The following is a 20487-nucleotide window of genomic DNA, read 5'->3' on the forward strand; positions in this document are numbered from 1 at the left end:
TCAAAGGAAAAAAATAGGAAATTGGACAGCCTTATATGATCAACTGTAGTTCACACTTTTGTTGGATAAGTTAGTTACTAATTTTGCTCATTTTCTTCCATATTCTCATTAGAGGTTCTGGATGGATGGACCATATTCCGGGAGTAACCGTGTGCCATGTTCCTTTCTGGGCTAAACAAGTAATCCATGTGATCAATATTTTCATTAGTGAATTTTATTATGTGAAAACAGAATATTGAATCACATTTTTCCAGGATTGTGAGCAACAGAATGACTACACTACCCATGCTGCCCATTTTTCCAACTAAATTAGCAACAATATGAAAAAAAAAGCTTTTACACTTTTTCATAACTGTAAATTTAAAGTGAGGGCTCTTAGACAGTATACTGTTGACTGGTAAATGCAGACACAAGCCAACAAAAACAACTCTCAGGTCTCAGCTCCTCCAGGTTGAATCGCACTAGTGCCAACCACTCTGCTATTATGAACCCATTACAATATCAGCCAATGATGATTTTGATTGATGATTATAAACATTGAGCCAACCAAGAGTAACATAACCTGATCTAATCATTCATCCCTCATTCAATTACTTGAAACTATGGATATGTGCGAATAGTTTGAAACCACCGGCTGCACTCTTGAATGCTCCCCTGAACACTGCCTTTATCTGAGTGATGAACTTGCTTAATGCATCATAGCATTACTCTACACTTCACTTCTTCACTTCACAACACCAAAAGTTATCTATGTAGATCTAAATGAGAATAGATCCCATTGTGAATTAGAACATGCACTTGGTCAGTCCGTTGGTCGAGCTCCATCACTCTTCACAGTCCAGTGATAAATGGGGCCCAGACAGTGTATCCAAGCTGCTATCTATTCTCATTACTGACACTGCTGTCCACTGCACGCTCTTTGCTATGAGCTGGAGGGAGGCTGGAGGTCTGTCTGCATCAGAAAACTGTCAGAAACAAAGTCAGGGAGGATTTGTTATAATGCTAGAGGCAGTGTTGACTTTGCCATGTACTTTGAGATTTACAATGTTTATTTAGAAAAGTACATGAACTGTAAGGTTTTCTGTAGAACCAATTATCCTAATTTAGAAAAGTGCATTTATTGAAAGTTGTTGTCTTTAGCGGTCCCTTTGTTTCATGGTCACTACAACAAATGCAGCATTCATAGCAATTGAATCAAAATGGACACAATTAGCAAATTGAAAAGGCTGCAGTTTTTGAAATACAACAATCCTCCCATGTACTTCAGCTTTATCCAGGGCATTGTCGCAAAGCAAGTACAATAATTTCCTCCACAAACAACAAAATATCCCGTCTTATTCTGCTTAAAAACTGCTAACCCTAGATCTGTAAATGTGGTTCTTCTATTAGTTTGTGAGTTCATATTTAATTTCTTTGCTTTTTAATTCTTCCGGACACGTTTAAAATATGAACTTGGAATGGACTCCTATGATTAGATATTTGATACAAATCGTTCATCCCAAATCCCAAATTTGTTATTGCGCTTCAGTTCGCATATTGACACCATTTATTTGTCTTGTTTGGAAATATTTTTTTGGTAATTGAGTTTCCTAAAATCCCCATTTGGATATTTACAAACAGCTCCTTTGTGCATTGGGAGCTTGAGGAGGGAAAAGGATCAGGGTAATTAGACTACTAAATGATTTCTCTACAAACACAAGTGAGCTGCCATTTAGGTTACTAATTGTAAGGAGAACAGCTCTACTAATTGGGTACAAGTTGGCTTTTGTTTTACTAGTGTCTTACATTATCAAATACAGCTTTGTCTAAATAGTAAGAGACGTTTGTTTTTAATTGCACATTGATGCACACACTGTGGTCTATGGGTTTATGGGAATTGTCATAAGTTTAAGCACAGAAGCAAAAAAATGAGTCAAGATCTGTTGTGAGGTAACATGATAATAAATAAATAAAAAAGTAGTAGCTTGAATACAAAAATGGGGCACCATCAGCAGATAACTGAGTGGTTATGGGCTATATAAACACTACTATTTTCTTTTTCTTACTTTACTGTTCCTTTTGTCACTCATTTCTGGTGTAAATGTTTTAAGTTCAGTGCAGTACATAATTTCATACTGGTTTCTTACAGTATAGGCCTGCCCAGGAAAGCAATTCTATAAAAATGTATGTCATGACCTCGGCAGTATCAGTGTTGTGCGGTGATTCATATCTTATCCATGTTGCACCTGTGAAAAGGCACAATGTCATTACTCACCCCGGAGAAAAAGGGAAGTAATGAAATCTTGCATGCGTCTAACCTTAGCAAAACAAAGGCAATTTAGAGCTCACAGACACATCATATCATATTGTGTTGCTGTGTAAACATTTTCAACACTACTTTTTATATTAATCTTGAGTGAATTGTTATAAAAACAGACCACAGAGGCTGCAGTGAAAGATGATATTGATTTTGATGTGTCGCTAGAAATGAGAGCAATTTCATAAGAGCTGTGTGTAGCATTAGAGCTGTCAGGTGCTAGATTTCAGTCTGTGTTTGGGAAGTGCTGTGTTCATTTCATTTTTCACTCGTCACAGTGCTGTTTTGTGGACAGGCAGGTTAGTGATGAGAGAGTTGGTGAAGCAGGCCTCCATCGTGGCCGTTGGCTGTGACAGTAATGTGGACCGTAACTGCTAATGGGACCAGCGGGACATGGTGTTGTGTGCGACATCAGTTAAAAGTCTTCCACACTCACTCAACACACAGCAGATGATCCACTGTGGTGCAACATGTAAATAATGTAATGGCGATTGTGAACTAATCTATGACTTTGTAGTAAATATAGTACATAACATGAATATAATCAAAATGTTGGGTGTTTTATTCATATAGTATTCTCAACACCAACCTTACCAATACAATTCCATCACAGAAGCTTGATTTTAAGTGCTCACTTACATTTACTTGAGTAAACCTTTAAAGAAATTGTACTCTTCAAAGTACCTTTCCAGCAGCATACTTTTACTTGAGTACTAGGACAAACGTTATTCTTACTTAAGTAGTAGTTTCCTCAGATACTCTTACTTTAGTAATTTCTTGGCCCACTACTTTGCACTTCTACTTGAGTAATATTATTTTGAAGTAACATTGCTCTTACTTGAGTACAATCGTTGGCTACTCTACCCACCTGTGTTAAAATATACAGTATTATTGCTGGGGAGCATATGGTGTGTAAATTTGATTGAATGTTGAAAATATAAAAACAACTTGATAAACATTCCTTCTTTGGCAGGCTTGCTTCTCCATCTCCACCAGATCTGACCTGCAACCATGGTGATAGATATGTTAAATACCATAAGTAATGCCTCAGTCAAGACAGGCAGGTGGTGTACCTTCCAGCAGAAAAGTTAGAGCAATTTTCATCTTTAATCCCACCTTTGTAATGTATTTATTAAAGGGACAATGCAAAAGACAAGATACCCATAAATATGCAGGAATGGAGCCAAAGCTGATTTCCATAATGGCTGTGATGAATGTGACATAATAAGAAAACAACAGCACACGGTCACACTGACAAGAGTGTGGACTATGTGCAGCATATATTTTTTCCGTAGATAACCTTCCTGCAATGTAGCACAGAAGGACAATGCCTGTCTAGTCCAGTCCCATGGGTCTCCCGTAGCTATAAAACAATTCACCTTCACAAAGATGCACTAACTTCTATGGAGAGAGATGTCACCTTATTGCTTCTCTTTTAGTCTGCCCCTCTGGCCAAATGCTGAATGGACACACCAGTGACTTGTGGAGCGCAGCATTGATTCCTCTCCCAGTCAGTACATCCTCGGGGGAGAAAAAAAAAGTGAAGACAGAGGAATGATATGCTTAGGGCAGCACAGTTCCCCCAGTATCAGAAATGCTGAGGCAGACACAAGATGCGCTGATCTGTGTAAGATAGGCTCTAAAACTGATGGACACAAGACTGTAACCTACTGGCAAATGCTCAAATGTGTGAAAAATCAGTGTGAACAGAGTTTAAACCTCGAGCAGACCCAGCAATATATAACAAATTATAGGGACTGAAAGGCAGCACACAAGAATGACACACACTATTTAGGTATTAGCTTTTTATTATTTTATACAAATTGCATTGTATTTCATATCTATTATATTTTATGGAGAGGGATTCAGCATTACATATAATAGTACATCTGGTAGAGATACACAGTACCCAATCAATCATTTAACAGTGGCTACGTTTAATGTGGCAAAGACTAAATGAAAGGGAGAGATTGTCTTTTGTTGCCAAATAATTAAGTGTAGTATCTAGTTTTACTTACTGATTGGTATTGAATTCCGCTTATTTCTCTCTGAAGAGCATTTGTAACATTTGGAGTCTCACCAGTTCACACCGGCACTGTGTATTAAATCCTTACAATCACAGGGCAATAACTTCTTTTCCCTTTCTACTGGACGAGGAGGGCTTCTTGTGGTCGCTCCTTCATCCTGCAGTCTGTAATCTCCTCGAGAATGGGGTAATTAGGGCTACTGTGGAGCAATTACCAGAACTCGAGTTGTTTAATTACGGGGCTCTCTGAACCTATCTGATGTTAGTGACAGCAGAGGCGCCTCCGAGTGACACATTTATCCTGACAGGAGCAGCTCGCATGTGAGACGGAAATAACATATAAAAAGCATTTAAGGTTCTGTTGTAAGGAGTGGTAAAACCAAGGTACAAATTATAATGAAAGCAAGTTGCCTTCATCTTGCCTTGAATGAGTTACCGTTAAGCTTAAGGTTTGTCAACAAGAATAACTTTATGTCAATTGATAAAATAATCAACACTTTTGTGTAACTCACACTGCATCATTAAAAAGCCTGCTAGTTAACCTTTACTTTAAAATAAGAATCCTAAAATATTTGATCAATGTATGACTGTAAAATATATATAGTATATATAGTTTTATGTTTGTTCATTAGTATATCATCAATCACACGCCTGCTCAATTATGGTAAATTGTTACAAAGTGAGTCTATAGAAGAGGGAACATCTGCTTCCTCCTGTCTCTTAGACCAAGGTTTTGATTCCTATCCTGATCAGACAGTTTTCAGATTTCTTGGGAGTGTTAGGGGCTGGGGTGCAATAATAGATTGTGTTCGGGATGATTCACAGCCTCACAGGTGTGTAGCAACAGTGGTTCCAGATGTGTAACAAATCCAACTGCAGACCATAACTTTCCACCATCCACGGGAGGCTTGTATTGCTTTTAACTGTGAACTCCAATTTGTTGAGCTTCCAACAGCTTTTGTAAAATTGTCCCTCTGCGCTAATGTGATTGAGATGTCGATGTGCAAACTTTCAGAGTAGCAAAAAATAACATTTTGTGAGCATTATTTTATACTTCTAGTTATAAAATACTTGTTTCAGTGCACAGAATGGACAGCTATTTTCAGTGCAACAGGTTCTCGCCAATAAAAATACAATAATGTGACATGAAAGTTAGCTCCTCTCTTCTATCTTCTCCAACACACCATAATGTCTTTGGACAGGCCTGGTTTGAACAGTAAAGGCCACTGGACCTAATGACTTTTAGGACAAAGGTTGAAAGGGTCAATCCCCAAACTGGGGGTAAAGAATTCACCCGACATCCCCCTGACTGGAAAGATGACTCTGTCTGCTCCACATCCAAAAATAGTGAGCGCTCCGACGTTTTCCACCACACACAGACAAGTACTAATCCTAACCAGACCCAAATATACTTTAATCATATACCAAAATTCAAAAGACTACATCAAATATAAGTATATGAGCTTGTAATTCAGTTCAGATGACCCATCCTGTCCACCCAATATGGTAGTAATCAGAGATCAGCTCAACATATTGCCTTTGTATTTTATAAACATAAACTTTGCAAATTTCCAGGTTTATAACAGTTGATTGAAGGGCTTTTCATGTAGCATTGACCTGTTATGTCTTTATTCTGTTTCCAAGAGCTTGTTTGTATTGAAACAATTTTGTGTTTCAAGTGTAACCGAGACACTTGTAATTTACAGCATATGATAAAGATGTAAGAAAGAAACATATATCCCCTGTCAGATGCCTATTGACAGCTGAACTTTGACCTCAGGGATCTCAACACCCTCTATTTATTTTTGGATTATTAGAGTGCTTCTAGTTGCAGATCCTGAGCTTGTAGGTAGAGGGAAGTTGTTCTGGACGCAACATAGGTCACAGGCTTTAACTTTGTACATTTATGCGTTGAATGGCCGACATGTGTTCTATATTTTAATCTTCAAACATAAGCTACAGTTCATTGTGACACACAGTCTTCCTATAAAGGATTTGGCAACTCACTCAGCAGATGTTACATGATGACAGTGGATGTCTGCTTGGAAAGAATGGTGATAAATTAACTCATTGCTTTCATGGGCCCAAGTAAAGCTGGGATGACTCTAGCACCTCATAGAAAAACCACAAAACCTTAAAACCATACACCACTCAATATCTCATTTAGATTTTATTTGTTTTTCAAGACTGAATATTAACACGTCAATGAGGTGGAACCATCACTCATGAAACTAAAATATGGGAACATGGGCTATAGTTGAACTGCATGCTATTTTAGACCAGGCTCGCCCTTTCCTGACGAAGTTACGAAGCAAGAGCTGAGCGAACATCCTAAAACATCTTTGACATGCTGCACTTAGTATCTCTGTCACTAACTGTGCTAATGTTTCTCTTAGAATGTGGAGAGTACATAACATATTGGCTTTATGACAACATTTTTAGTGGATGAGCTGGTCAATTTTGAGACCAATTACGGTTGACTTGGGTATTACTGTTGTACTGTAGCAATGATCTGGCAAAACTTACTGACCTGCTAGCACTTTCATCACCTCATGTTTTATATTATATGTAATGACTTTTCCGTGTGGGGTATCTTCTTGTGAGTTAATAAAGATGAAAGCATTGGATGGTTTAAATAGCAACCTATTTCCTTTCCGCTCTCCCATCTGGGATTGTCATAGTAAATCATCTGCCTGAGAGTTGCTAGATTTTAAACCAGGTGCCCTCCCTTACGTAATCTTTTTTTCAATTATCTGGACTTGGGACTAGACACAAGAAGTTTTTTTTCCTACTGTCATTTGTATAGCATTTAGTTTAATTTCATTTGTGAGCATATTTGCAGATGACATTTGACCACATCTATTCCTTGCATGAATCTATTCTCTCATAAAAATAAACCAGACGCCTTGAACTTTGAAAGCGTTTTCATGAGCTTTTGAAAGAAATGAAACTTTTTTTATTGGTGACCTTTTTTTTGTTTTCTTGCTGTCTCTTGACTGCTCTCTCCAATTAGTGAGAGAAAAACAACCTAGCTGAGGCGAAGTGAGACAAATCCAATCTTTGAGTAGAAAGAAAGCAGCTGCACTGTTTGATCTCTGCAGGCACCGGTGGAAAGAAGCCTCGGAGCTACGTTATCTTTAGAGAAGGTGCAGCTTCCCCTCGTCCACCTGACTGACCTTGTCATTTGGGCTCTGTGTCTTATCAGTGAATGGGAGTGATGACTGTGCCCGATGTTTTTGCTCCATAACAAGAGCTAAAGTGAACTCTCTCACAGTCTGATGCTTACAAATAATTAAAGGAGAGGAGACCCACAAATCGATAATAGCCTGTAGTGTGAAGACAGAAAGTGCTGGGTTGAAAATAAGAATAAAATAAATCTCTTCCTCTATGGATTTTGAAGTGCGTCGCATGAGGGTCAATGCAATGCTCTCCACTGCCAAAGTCTGCTTTTAATTGGCTCCCTTGTGTTGATCATCGAACTGTTCTCCCCTGGTCTTGTGAAACAGCAGCGCCTCAATACCGCCGTGTTGCTTATTAAAACTGACACTTTTGCATCCATCACTTAATATATGTCAGCTTTTCTCTTCCCATATAAGCCGAGAACAGTTCCGGTTACTTTCCTATTGTTTTGCGCATTCGTATTGCTTCTATATGCAGAATAGTCTAAAGTGTGGAGATGAAAAAGCCACCTGACCCCCTTTTAAGGAGGGCGCCACTTGTGATCGCTCTACCTTTTGTGGACTTCCCCGTGGCTCGAGTTTGCCCCCACATTTCATGGCTTCAGACACAAGCACTGAGATCAAACCAGGACCCCCCGCCGGGACTCCCTCTCAGTGTGCTAATAGACCGTTTGTTCCTTCAAAAAACAGGTCTTCTGCTCTTGTGTTGGCGTTCCTCAAACTCCACCTCGGCACTGACTTTTATAGTGATTGCTTTGCCACTTGTGCTCCAGTTATATGACCCTAACTACCTCTGAGAGCTGAGGAGGGCTGAACTTTCACTGCAGGTCACCCTCTCTCTGGTGGGAGAGTCATTTGGTTAAAAATGAGCGCGGTGGCACCTGCTTGTTGACGACACAGGTGCTGAGGTAGGACTGGCTTTGTTTGAGGACTATAAGATGATACTGCGTATCTTTAAATAGATGGAACAAATTTGCAAACACTAAATAACGTAAACAGTAATAAATAATATGGTCCTACCACCAAATCTAGCTCAAGATTTAAAGATGGGTCCCTCTTCGTTGCCTGCTGCTCCTGGCAGGTTGCCTCAGCAGCATTAAAGGATGGGTCAAATGTAGAGGACGGGAATAATAAAGGCTTAATCTAGTCTATAACTGCCTATTTTGTAAAATTCCAATTCGTCTCTCTATTTCTGTATACATACATGTCTTCCAACCACAACAAACTAACAGAGTGCTCTGATTTTCATGTTCAGTTGGCATAACCTTTATATATCCACAATGACAATCCCTTGCTTATTGTGGCATTGACCTGGCACAAGAAGTACACTGGCTCATGAACTTTGTAGATTGATTTCACTGCTATTAATTGTCAGGGATTAAGCACAAATCCAGGCTAGATTAGCAGATGACAAAGGAGTCGCTGTGTCATTCCCATATGGCTGTGTTTCAGTTACACAAACTATGGCAGGAATGAATCTGATATAAGAGCTGTGCCTGTGTATCCAATGTACTGCTCTGATCTGTCTTTCCTCTATGTCAGCAGTTAAGATTGCACATCAATATATTACCAAGCACTCTCACCGCCTTGACATCTGTAAACATAATTTTTCCTCCTCCCTATCCTCTTCTCCTGAGGTCTCAAATTACCTCCTGGATAATAATTTGCACACTGATAATTTGAATGACCTTTGCTGGCAACAATACAATACTCAGTTGAGTGCTTCTTTGGCAGAATCAGTCCCTGGGGTTAGACTTGTGGTAGATTTGGGGAGGTTGGCATGTGTTAGCGGTGCCCAATTAGTGGTTTTGGCTCATAAAGCAGGGGATTGTGTTGTAAGGCACAATAACACGCTGCATGTTTTTACAGCTACAAAAGAACTCGGTGTGAAAGACTCAAGAGGCTAATTCAGTGAAATCTAAACGGGAAAAGTCAGGACTGATTGAGTACCTATAATGTTATCTCAGAATGTAAACAAGCAACACAGATTCAATTTACAGACTCACAACATGCAACACAGTTTGAAAATATATGTTAATAATCTCAGAAATGTGCAGAGGACTACATGTAAATGATTGATGACGATTGGGGTGTTCTGCTTCAATAAACTGTGCAACTTTTCTAGTCAAGGGTCACCTGCCTGTCTCCATGGCGGTGGTATTACTTTGTGTGCTATGTTCCACAGCATGGCGTTAGATTTACCCATTTTCACTTTTTAAATTACAGGTAAATACACAGATATGACCTTGGCCAGGTAGCGTCACCTCGTCCATCTCCATGGAAATAGATTTCTTTAATCCCATTGGTTGGAACATTTTAATAAATTAATAAATCATCTCCTAGGCAAGCAGACGGCAGACTCTCCACCAAAAAAGTTACATGCATACTACATACTTAATCACTATGCATATTTTAATGACAACAAGATTTGAACAAAGAAAAAATTGTGATTGAAGTGAAAAGGACATTTAAATAGGACATTAAAAGTTCTGCTCTGTTGTGGGCATCTGGAGAAAAACAACATTGCTCTGCGTCGCCCGATAGTCTGTTCTTTAGATATAGGAAATCTGTGCTTGATTAAAATGAAACTATTCTTGGATGAGTGAAACTGACAGAATGGATAATTATAGTCACAGTGGCAGAGAGACAAAGCCCATGAGTTGTAAGTGTTCAATAATGAGTCTTTATGGCGTTAGAATGGAGCCCTGCTGCGCTGATCCCACTGTAAGTGTTAGTGTTAAAGGGAGCTGAAAGCGCCTGCAGAGTCACCCTCAACGCCGCCAACAAAGTAGGTTACAGTCTGAAAATGTGCAAGGACCTGCTGAGGTGACAAAACTCTATCCTGCCACAGTACACTTTATATACACAGAAGGATGCTAAAAGAAATAGATGTTTCTCATACTTCTCCCCTTTCAGTTTGGCAAGCTGCAGAATAGAATGTGTCAATTGGCTGTGGACTCATAAATGCCTTAGGTAATAATTGTTAAAGAGGGAAATATGTGTCTTGCCTAGGGTCACAACGGGAAGTTGTGTTTTCAGGTGAGATTCGACCTGTTGACTTGATTTTCTTAAATACACATATGTTTTATTCTGCTATATAATTGTGGACATTTTAAATTGAAATATTGATCTAACAAAACCTAATAAAAGAAACAGGTTCGCTGATTTCCGGTTGGAAACTTGAGAGGTGCATGTGTTCCCCCTGCCACTGTACAGTATGTCGCCATAAACGTAATCCCAACTGGGGGCCCATGCTGATGGATGGGTATCTACAGTTAATGATAGCAATCACTGGAACAGAGCAGCAGAGGTGTATGAGGTATAGGGGGAAACAGAGATCAGCAGACCAGATGATTTTGGATGTTCCAAAGTCCCGGCTAAAAACCAGAGGGGACCGGGCTTTTGCTATAGCTGGTCCGAGAATCTGAAACAATCTACCTCTGGGTATTAGAACAGCCTAATCTTTGAATATTGCTAAGTCTTTGTTGAAAACTCATTTGTTTACACTGACTTTTAACACAAGCTAAGTAGGACACTTGTATTACATTGTGTTATCATGTTTTTGTAAGTTCTGTTTTATACAGTTGCACTTTATGTTGCCTTTGTAAAGCTTTTTAGGCATCTGCGGTTGTTTTTAAATGTGCTTTATAAATAAATTTGACTTGACTTGACAAGAAAACGGGAATTCTTTGAGCAATGGTCATTCAAATGCAGGAAAATAATGATCACTCAAACAGGCATGAATCACTCTAAATACAAATTTGAGTGAGTCAGTGATGAGGAGATTACCCATTATAACACAGTTAAAACATCTTAAAGTCAAGAGTGAATATTGAGTATTTGTAACAATGAAAAAAATACCAAAAATATGTTCTTCAAATATGGGCACCTGCTTTAAGGTAATACAGAAAACACACTGACCAGTGACTAAATTGTAAATTTGACACAAATACATCATATTTGCCAGAATGCTTTTCCGTGCTTTAAAGAGGGTGAGTCAGAGGTGAGCTTTGAGCTATGACTCCTTAGTGTCCTATTAGTCAACTCCAATCCCACCCATGTAACTGGGTTCTAGTACAATTTAAGCAGCTCTTTTGTATGCATAGATCTGTTAAATATCATGTGCCACATGTCAGGAAGAAGGGATGACAGCTGACCATTGCTTGATTATCCCCATACATGATGCAATGTACCAAGTTGGTAGCCAAGCCTTGCTTCTAGAATCCATTACGTTTCTGGAGAACCATAGATGAAAAATACCCCTTAAGAAGTCATGCATTTTCTCCTATGGGACTATGCCATGACTTCTTGGTATGTGTGAGTGCTGGATAATGTTAGTAAAAAAACAAAATCAAATTGCAATTTAGTGGTTGAGTTGTATTCCTGTACATATATGAGGGTTCAGTTTTGGTGAACGGAGGCCCTTGTTGTGGCTTGCTGTAGTCAGAAAGCATTACGGCAAACCTCCTAAGGGGCACTGATTGAGTTTGAAATAGTGCAGGTCACCCCCGAGCTATCTGAATAGGTTTAATAGAACTTCTGATGTACCGTCCCGTGGAGTGACCCGACATAGGTCACCCAGGGATCTTTCAGGGGTCATGTTTGCTTAGAGCATCTCAGTGTGCCACAACCCGCTAGATTTCTCCTTGTCCCCCTGTACCCTATTCACCTTTCCCTCTCTGATCCGCACTGACCGAAAACCAGACTAAGGCCACATCTGGATGCAATTCCGCTTTTTGGGCTGACTCTGAGGATCCGGGCTGAAATTCCTGAGGCTAAGCAATACATGGAGATTTCAATATAAGTGGAATTGAAGGAAGATGGAATTGCAAAGTGTGACTGGTGTTGTATTTTGTATTTATTTTCTTAAAGCGTAATGGTGTCTATCTAGGCTAAACGGTTGCGTGCGCTGCGGGCTGTCAAATGGATGGATTTAGACAAATGTGACATATTTATATGGATATTCCAAGTCTTGTGGGACAACAGGGTTTCATTTTTGAGGCCTGTTTAAAATGGATAGTCACAAATCATTAAATCACACCAAAATTTCAGAGTATTGCCAATAGCTAACCATATCCTGGGTAAGTGAGTCAATGAAGAAATAGCCAGTTTGCATGTGAAACAAACGTGCATGTCAGAACAAGGGAAAAGTTACGTGTTTTGCAATCTCAAATGCAGCTGTGATAAATTCAGTGTGTTTTTGTTTTGTGAAACATCTCTGGAGGTCCTGAAAAAAATGTTTCATATTTTTATTTGAATAAAGAAATATAATGAATAGTAAAAACTGAATAAATGTTATTAACTTTGCAAAAAATGTCAATATTGTAGGATTACATAATGTTCTTTTGGTACATGATTTTGATGATATGCCATAACATGGTCCTTTATCTTCTTGGAAATTATATTAATACTAACTTGTAACTACCTCATAACTGAAGAAAATGTGTAAATTAAATGTGTTTATTCTTTTAATTTTACTATGATCCAACATGTGTATGTCATAAGTAAAACATATCCTTTTTAAATTATTTCTGAAGTGACTTCCTGTCTGTTGCCTTGAGTCCTGTCAGAGTGTACATGGGTTGTGCTGATTAAGTCGTGCTTCCAGTATTCCAAAGCTCAGCCTGTTTCAATTAACTTTGACTTTAAATGTTGAAGTACAGGCATCAGGCCCTAACAGTAGCCAATCCTTCTCAGATGTCTTTACACACAGACTGCGGGGAATTATTTGTGAAGATTGTTTTGAGTACATCATGTTATGTTGCCCTCAAAACAGGTTTTAGTCATTGTAAACAAGAGACTGCACACATAGAAAAGATGGGCTTTGTAGATGTTACAAGATACTGTAGCTACGTTGATAACATTTTCCATAATATGACCTATTTTGTCAAGTGCCTATTTGAGATAAGGTTAAGATATGCTTGATGATGTTGTTGCTGATCTTGTTGATCCAAATGAGTCCTTTGCATTTGACCCATCCTCCAGTGTCTCTACTGAAACCTGTCAGGAGCAGGGGCAGGGGGAAGATCTTGAGTCAGGCTTAGTATACCTCAGCTGGAAGATTTTGCCTCTTGTACATGTTTTAGGTTGATGGGGGAAACCGGAGAACAGAGAGGAAACTCACCCAGACACAGGGAGAAATATGCAAATTCTGCACCTAATTAGCCCATGTTGCCCTTGAGTCGAACTTGTAATCTGTTGAGTGAAAGTGCTGGCCACATTAGTGTTTTTTATTCTATTCTTTTTTCTATTCTTTTTAGTGCAATATAGTTATTTTTATTCCTTTGATTTTTCCATATGACGTGTTCATGCCTACAATCTACCCCGTGCTTATTTTCCAGCATCTTTTCTTTGTTTTATCCATTTGTTTCCATTCATGTGTTGAAGATAAATCCAAGACAGCAGTGGTCAAACCCCCCAAAGTCCGCTGGGGTTTAAGACATATCATATTTAGGCTTTAGAAATCAGGGTGCAAAACTCTGACTGACTCACCAAGACGGAAGAGAAATCGGATCCAGATGGGACACGCCACTCAATGTTTACCGATATTTATCCAAACCTTGGAATGATTACACAAACGCTATCAAGGAGAGGTGGGTTGCTGATAGAGGCTCACTGAAAAAATATAAATATTCCAACAAGAAAAATGGGTGAAACCGTGAGAGACCAGGAAGAGGAAGACATGACTGACCTTAAAGGGCAAGTGAAGACAAAATAGACACAGATATTTTTCCAACTATCATATCAGATAACTCAGTGGAAATGGGCTTTAGGTTTTAAGAGTTTAAATGTTCTATGGTGGTCTGAGTCTATTGTTTTATGTAGGTTAATACTAAAAGGATGCTAACGTTAGACATACCCAGCAGGAGGCCTCAAAGAACACTGAAGAGATGATTTATCAAAGTGGTGAAGGAGGGCATAATGTTAAAGAAATGGAGAGGGCTAAATGAGGCATGATAATTTGAGACATAGACTAAATGTATACATATACTTGTTGTTTTATTTATTTTCTCAGCTGTAATTACAAAACCTAGCTCACTCACTAAATTTCTATTAACAATTTATATTTATGATGCCATCAGGTTTGATCTTAGAAATAATCAATAAGAGCAAACTGATCTCAAGTAAACTCAGTCGTACAGTGGAACAGGTCAGAGGTGTCTCCCCTTTGAACAGTTTCCATGGCAATGATTTCAACTTTACTTTTCCATCTCCAATACTCACCAATCTAAATTCTAAAATAAAACAAAAACAGAAAACCAAAAAAAAAAAAAAAAAAAGAAAGAAAGAAAGAAAAAAACATCTCGACTGCATTGTCAAAGTCTTGTTAACAAGTTCTTTGTGACCGGCTCAATCAATCCTCTTTCCCAGAAATGTTTGATCATACCTTCCATGTGTCGGAAAATCTTTTGTGGAAAATTTAACTACAAAAGAGAGACTAACACAAATATTCATCGGCACTGCTGTTTATAAATATTTCTACACATATGGAAAGAATATTCATGTAAACAGCTAATGAGTCTTTCACACAAAAGTTCATAAAAAATAAAATCCCCACACTGATATAACATGTGTGTGATCATTAAGTGACTGTAGCAGGTTGTTTTTACCCAGGTTGCCCTTGCTGCATCTGTTCCCCATAGAGCCTCATTAGAGCAGTTCCCCTGGGAACTGATGTGTCAGTCAGGAAGAGGGTCCTAGGCCCTCTGCTGCCTGTGGACCTGACAGAGTCTATAATACTGAGATCTGGATGGGACGGCCCAGCCGGGGAGCACTCCTGACCTTTAAGACCCAGATCTGATGAGGAGGTGAGCCGCTGGGGCACTGAGCAACATCAGCTTTTCTGTGAGGTTTATTTAATGATCAGAAGATAGACGGGGCAGCTCAGTCTGAAGGCATAACAAAATTATGTTTGTACTCTCCCAAGTAATCTTTATCTCAAATATGATTGTCTTGCTACGTTATACCATGTAGTTTGTGCATTTGTTAAAATATATATTGTTAGTTACCATGTACACATTTCCTACTTTCCTTATGCAGATAGAGCCACCATAGAGTCATCGATGAGTAAGTGTAAATAACACCAAGAAAGAATAATCCCAAGTTAGGAGGTTGTATTTGTGGTTAAAATTCATAATTTTGGTCTATTATTTTTAGATCTTAAGTACATGTTGTTTATATTTTAGAACTTAATAACAAATCCTTTCAGATACTGGCCTTTTTTCCTACTGATGTCAACACAGCAAATCAAAAACAGCTTATGTGGCTGATTTTAAGATAGCCACATATTATTATTCATTATTGAACAGCATACCACTTTATATATTATAATGTGGTATACTTTTAACTGGAAAGAAGAAATATTTTTGTGTTTACAGTATGCAAATTTCTTAGTAATAGAGCTGCATGCCACACAAAGAACTTTGGCTGTGTTAACTGGCCTTGCTTTTTTTCAGTACTTTCCATATCAGGACAGATGCATCGCAGCATCTGGGATGTAATTTCAGATTGGGCCTTGCCTTTCTCGAGCTCTCTCTGTATCCGCTCCAACAGATGAAGAGGTTTATTATTACAGTATGGAAATAATATCAGATGTGATGTGTCCACACGCACTAACCATAATGCCCCTGCCTTGAAACGCACATGGTCGACTTTCAGCTTTTACACAACTACGCTCTGCTCGCCTTTGGGAAAACTTACTTGTTCTGATTGTCGAAGGTTTCAAGGCCTTGACTTCAATCATAGCTGTAAATGTTAGGACATGTTAGTGTTTGTGCAATTGCCTGGTGTGTACTGCGATGTCCTGAGTTGTTTGCATCAATTGTGGTTGTAAAGGATTAAAGGACCAGTTCATAAAAAAGCAGAAGACAGCTGCCAAGAGCAAACAAGCTATTGAGAGAGCAGAGTGGAAGTGGTGCCAAGTGCTCACAGACTATAAGGAGTCTTTGAGAAGTAAAATACTGATATAATTAACATACTCAAGCCATGGTCAGTCATCTTGAAGTTAATTTGCTGTAATAAGGTTTGACTGCGTTCATTTTTATGTGTTTAAATGGGATCTGGAAAGGCAGGAATGTAAAGGAAGTAAAGACCAAGTTAGAAGGGAATAAAACATGTATTGTAACTGCATACTTAGAAAAGGTTAGTGAAGTGTCAAGAAAAAGTGATCCATAAATATATATAATTCTGAGATATGAAATTCTCGGTTCAATGAAATGAGCTTTAGACACTAGTTCTAAACTTTTACTTTGTATTGTGTGGTGACAAACTGTCAAATTCTGATAAAAGGTATTATAAGCCCCTAGCTGTAAACTTGCTTTCATGATCCTCTAAGTGTTCTTCTTTGTTTTCTGCACAGATACACCATTCAGGCCGCTATAATCCTTATTTATGTCCTTGCCAAAGAGATAGATGACAGAAACAATAGGAGCGACCACGTACCAGCTGTTGGTAGACATCTCCTCTCACTTACCTCAGCCTCTGATCAGGTGATGCACCAAATACAAACCAGAAAACCACATTTGGACAGGCATGCGGGTTCTTCAGATTCTCAGTCGTTCTCAGCCTATTTCAGCGAAGACTATTTTATGCACATACAGAGATTTATGGAGGTCCAGTGTGAGATAGGGGAGAGTTATAGACATTAGCCAAAAGACTGCAAGAAAATCAAATAAAAGTGTGTATTGTATACCATAAGTATATAATAAATGACCGATTACAATATAAATATTATGATTAAATTGGAGCTAATAATATCAATGACATGTTTTATATAAATCAAAAGAGTAATCCCAAAAGCCAAAAGCCGAGCTGTGTTACAGTTGTTATACCTGCATGTCCTAATAAGATCCAGGTTTATTCAACTTAACTGCCTTTCTCTGCCGTGTATCTTATTCCTCTTTCAGCAGTTTTATATGTCTAGACACATTTACAATTGTTTTCAGTGTGTTCACTCAGTATCAGCCCCTTCCTGGCAGGAAACAGTGGCTGAAATGCCAGCTCAACGGAGTGGCACAAAGCAAGTCCAAAACAACTGGCGCACCCAAGTGTAAAGAGATTCACTCCCCTCCACAAAGAAACAGGTCCAGTTCGTGGTGCATATTTCCCATGAGAAAATAGTGGTGATGAATATGCATTTGTGTTTTAGCATTGTCCTGGTTTTCTTAAGTACATGACAACCCTTAGCAACACCGCACTGTCCAATCAGCATCTTTCAACACACTTGACCAGTGTTTACTGATTTTTAACTGCCCAGTAAGTTTATTGATTGGTTCTTGAGCCGGTGGTTTCATATTGATTAGTCATAAATTAAAAGTATTTCTCTATAAGTGCTGCGGTTGTACACCATTGAAGCCGATTGGCAAAATGGCCATGAACTCTGAAGAATGTTGACCCCAGGGCATGAGTGAGAGATGATCCTCTCTGTTTAATACAGTGTCAGGCTCTTGATCAAATAATCGAATATGGGCCGGAAGGAAAATAAAGGATTCACTTAAGAAAGAGTGGGTTATCTAAGTAGAAAATTGCACTATTGATTTTTACAGATCCCATGTAGAATGTTTTTTCACCTTGTTATGTGTCTCTCAGGGTTTACTGTTACCGTATGCACAGGCTGTTTGACTGATAATATCACAATTTGTATTTTTTTGCAATTGTACACATTTGAATGTATATTGTACATTCATCTTCAATACATTGCCAATCCTATTGAATTAGAGCCTTTTGTGGGATTCCTTTTGGACAATGGCAATCACTTTGAGACCTTTTGAATTGAAGCATTTGTTAACATTCCCTATTTATATTTTTACAGCCTTCCATATTAAAACAGCTTAACCTTTTTATGGAAAAATACCATATATATAGTGTGAGATTGATATGCCATCTTTTCAGGCACCCCTGAATCTAGTTATGTAGAGATTAAACCTATCTTTTACAGTTGTGTTTTGTTGTGAAAAGTTTCCTTTAAGATAATATTATCAGAGTACATGCTTAAGGCTCCATTTTACAAAGACCAAACATATATATCTTGAGAGCATTTGTCAACCTCACCTTTCCGTCCGGTTTTATGTTTCTGCCCATTATCTGTCCTGTCCAAAAGCTTTACAAGACTGATGGAACTGTACTGATGGAGGATTCCTTTAAGACAAACTGCAATGGATCAAGTGTCAGTATGTCATCACCTACACATGTAACGAACTTGAAAAATAATTGTAAAATAAGCCAGATTATTATCAAAGACATGCTTGTATCACAAAAGACTATTACCAATACAATGGAGTTGGTGTTGTAATGTGTTAGGTAAAGCATATATGGATTTCACAGTATCTTTGTACATATTCACACTGCTCCAGGCGCAGTTGAGGCTTAAGCCAACCCCTGGGTGATAGTTTGTCTCTGAGGAGTACCTTGGTTGTTGGATGTTTATGTGCCTTTAACCCTGCTAACCTTTGTGTTTCCTCCTAATACCAATAATTGAACTTAAGTCAAACTGATAGATGTCTGAAGTGGAGGCATAAAGAAGCACCTCCTGACCTCAGTGTTCTTCAAATGGCTGGTTCTTGCTACGATTGTAACTCAAAGCGTCAAGATCTCCTTGACTCCATAGATCTTTTGCCTGCTCTTAAACCCGTTGACCCTTTCACTAAACAGGTAAAACACTGGTGAGACAAGCAGTGAGGTAGCTTTAGTAGTAGGTATTAACAGATGAGCTAAACAAACAGAAAGCGCTGGGCTGGGACATGGGAATCAATGGTTAGGTGGACAGAAGGCCAATGCAATCAGGGGAGCAGAATGAAGCGGGCTCAATGCTTGCTGAGCCAGCACCAATGTCGAGTGACTCATTTGGAACTAGGACCGTCCACTCGTCCTCTGGGCAACCAGCTCTGCAAACACAACAAAGGAACAGGCTTTACCAGCAGTGCTAGACAGGCAGAAAATGTTCCCCATGCACTCAATAGTTTTCATATACAATATATTATATATAAGTTCACAAATTCTCCTCTATTCTACATCCAAGCTCCAAACTTTATAGATATATTAATTAGTAGAAATCCTTGAGAGAGATGGACATTTTGATTTTAGTGCACTTTTATTGAAGGGACTGACTGCGGCGGGAGAATAGCATTTACATTAATTAGCTTGTTCTGAAAAGTACTGCTAAAAGAGAAGTTTAAGGTCATAGTATGTGGACTGTGCAGTAACATCACCTTCCATTTACCAGCAAGGACAGGAAGACTGTTGTGTGCAGTGTGTGCTTATAGTGTTCAGCAGAGATTTATTAAAGATAGTGTCTAAAGGTGTACCATGTAACTTTTTGATGGAGACCTGCTTGTCTACATGGAGATGTAATTCGAGATTATTGAATTTAATGTGACACCACTAAGCCAAGTTAAAAGACCTCGCTCACAGGTAGAATACATGCTTTGAAGGTTTTTTTTTTAAATCAATATAAACACTTGTAATTGCATAGGTGATAGATATGTTTAATGTCCTACTGTGTAACATTAAAGCATAAGATCTTTATAGAGACAAGCTCTTAGCAAACCATCTACAATAAAACTTACATAGTGCACCTTTAACAAAATAGTATATTTTTTAAAAGTTATGTAGCTGAAGATACTGTTACAATTTACTAGTTAGATTTGTTAGTAATCACCAGACAGAGGCATCGAGTTTGATATTTCATTCAGTCGGTCTCCATTGTGGTGAGGGCAGTTTCATTCTCTTCCAGTGAAAGCAATGGCTATGTGGCTTGTGCAGACCACAGACAATAGCAGTTATTCTACGATCACTCAGGACCTGAACCAACCATGCTGCAGAACAGACCAAACAGCCCCTGCAGTCTCCTCTGGCTGGAATAATATCTGTGTGTTTTCACTGTCAGAGCTCTTGCGGCTGGCCAACGTGCTGCCATGCTGTGTTCCTGTTTTGCCAGAGCTGAAGGTTCTCCCCTCTGGTGCTAGTGTGTACTCAGCCCCATGTGTGTG

Source organism: Periophthalmus magnuspinnatus, chromosome 23, assembly GCF_009829125.3.
Source record: "Periophthalmus magnuspinnatus isolate fPerMag1 chromosome 23, fPerMag1.2.pri, whole genome shotgun sequence".
Lineage (NCBI taxonomy): Eukaryota > Metazoa > Chordata > Actinopteri > Gobiiformes > Gobiidae > Periophthalmus > Periophthalmus magnuspinnatus.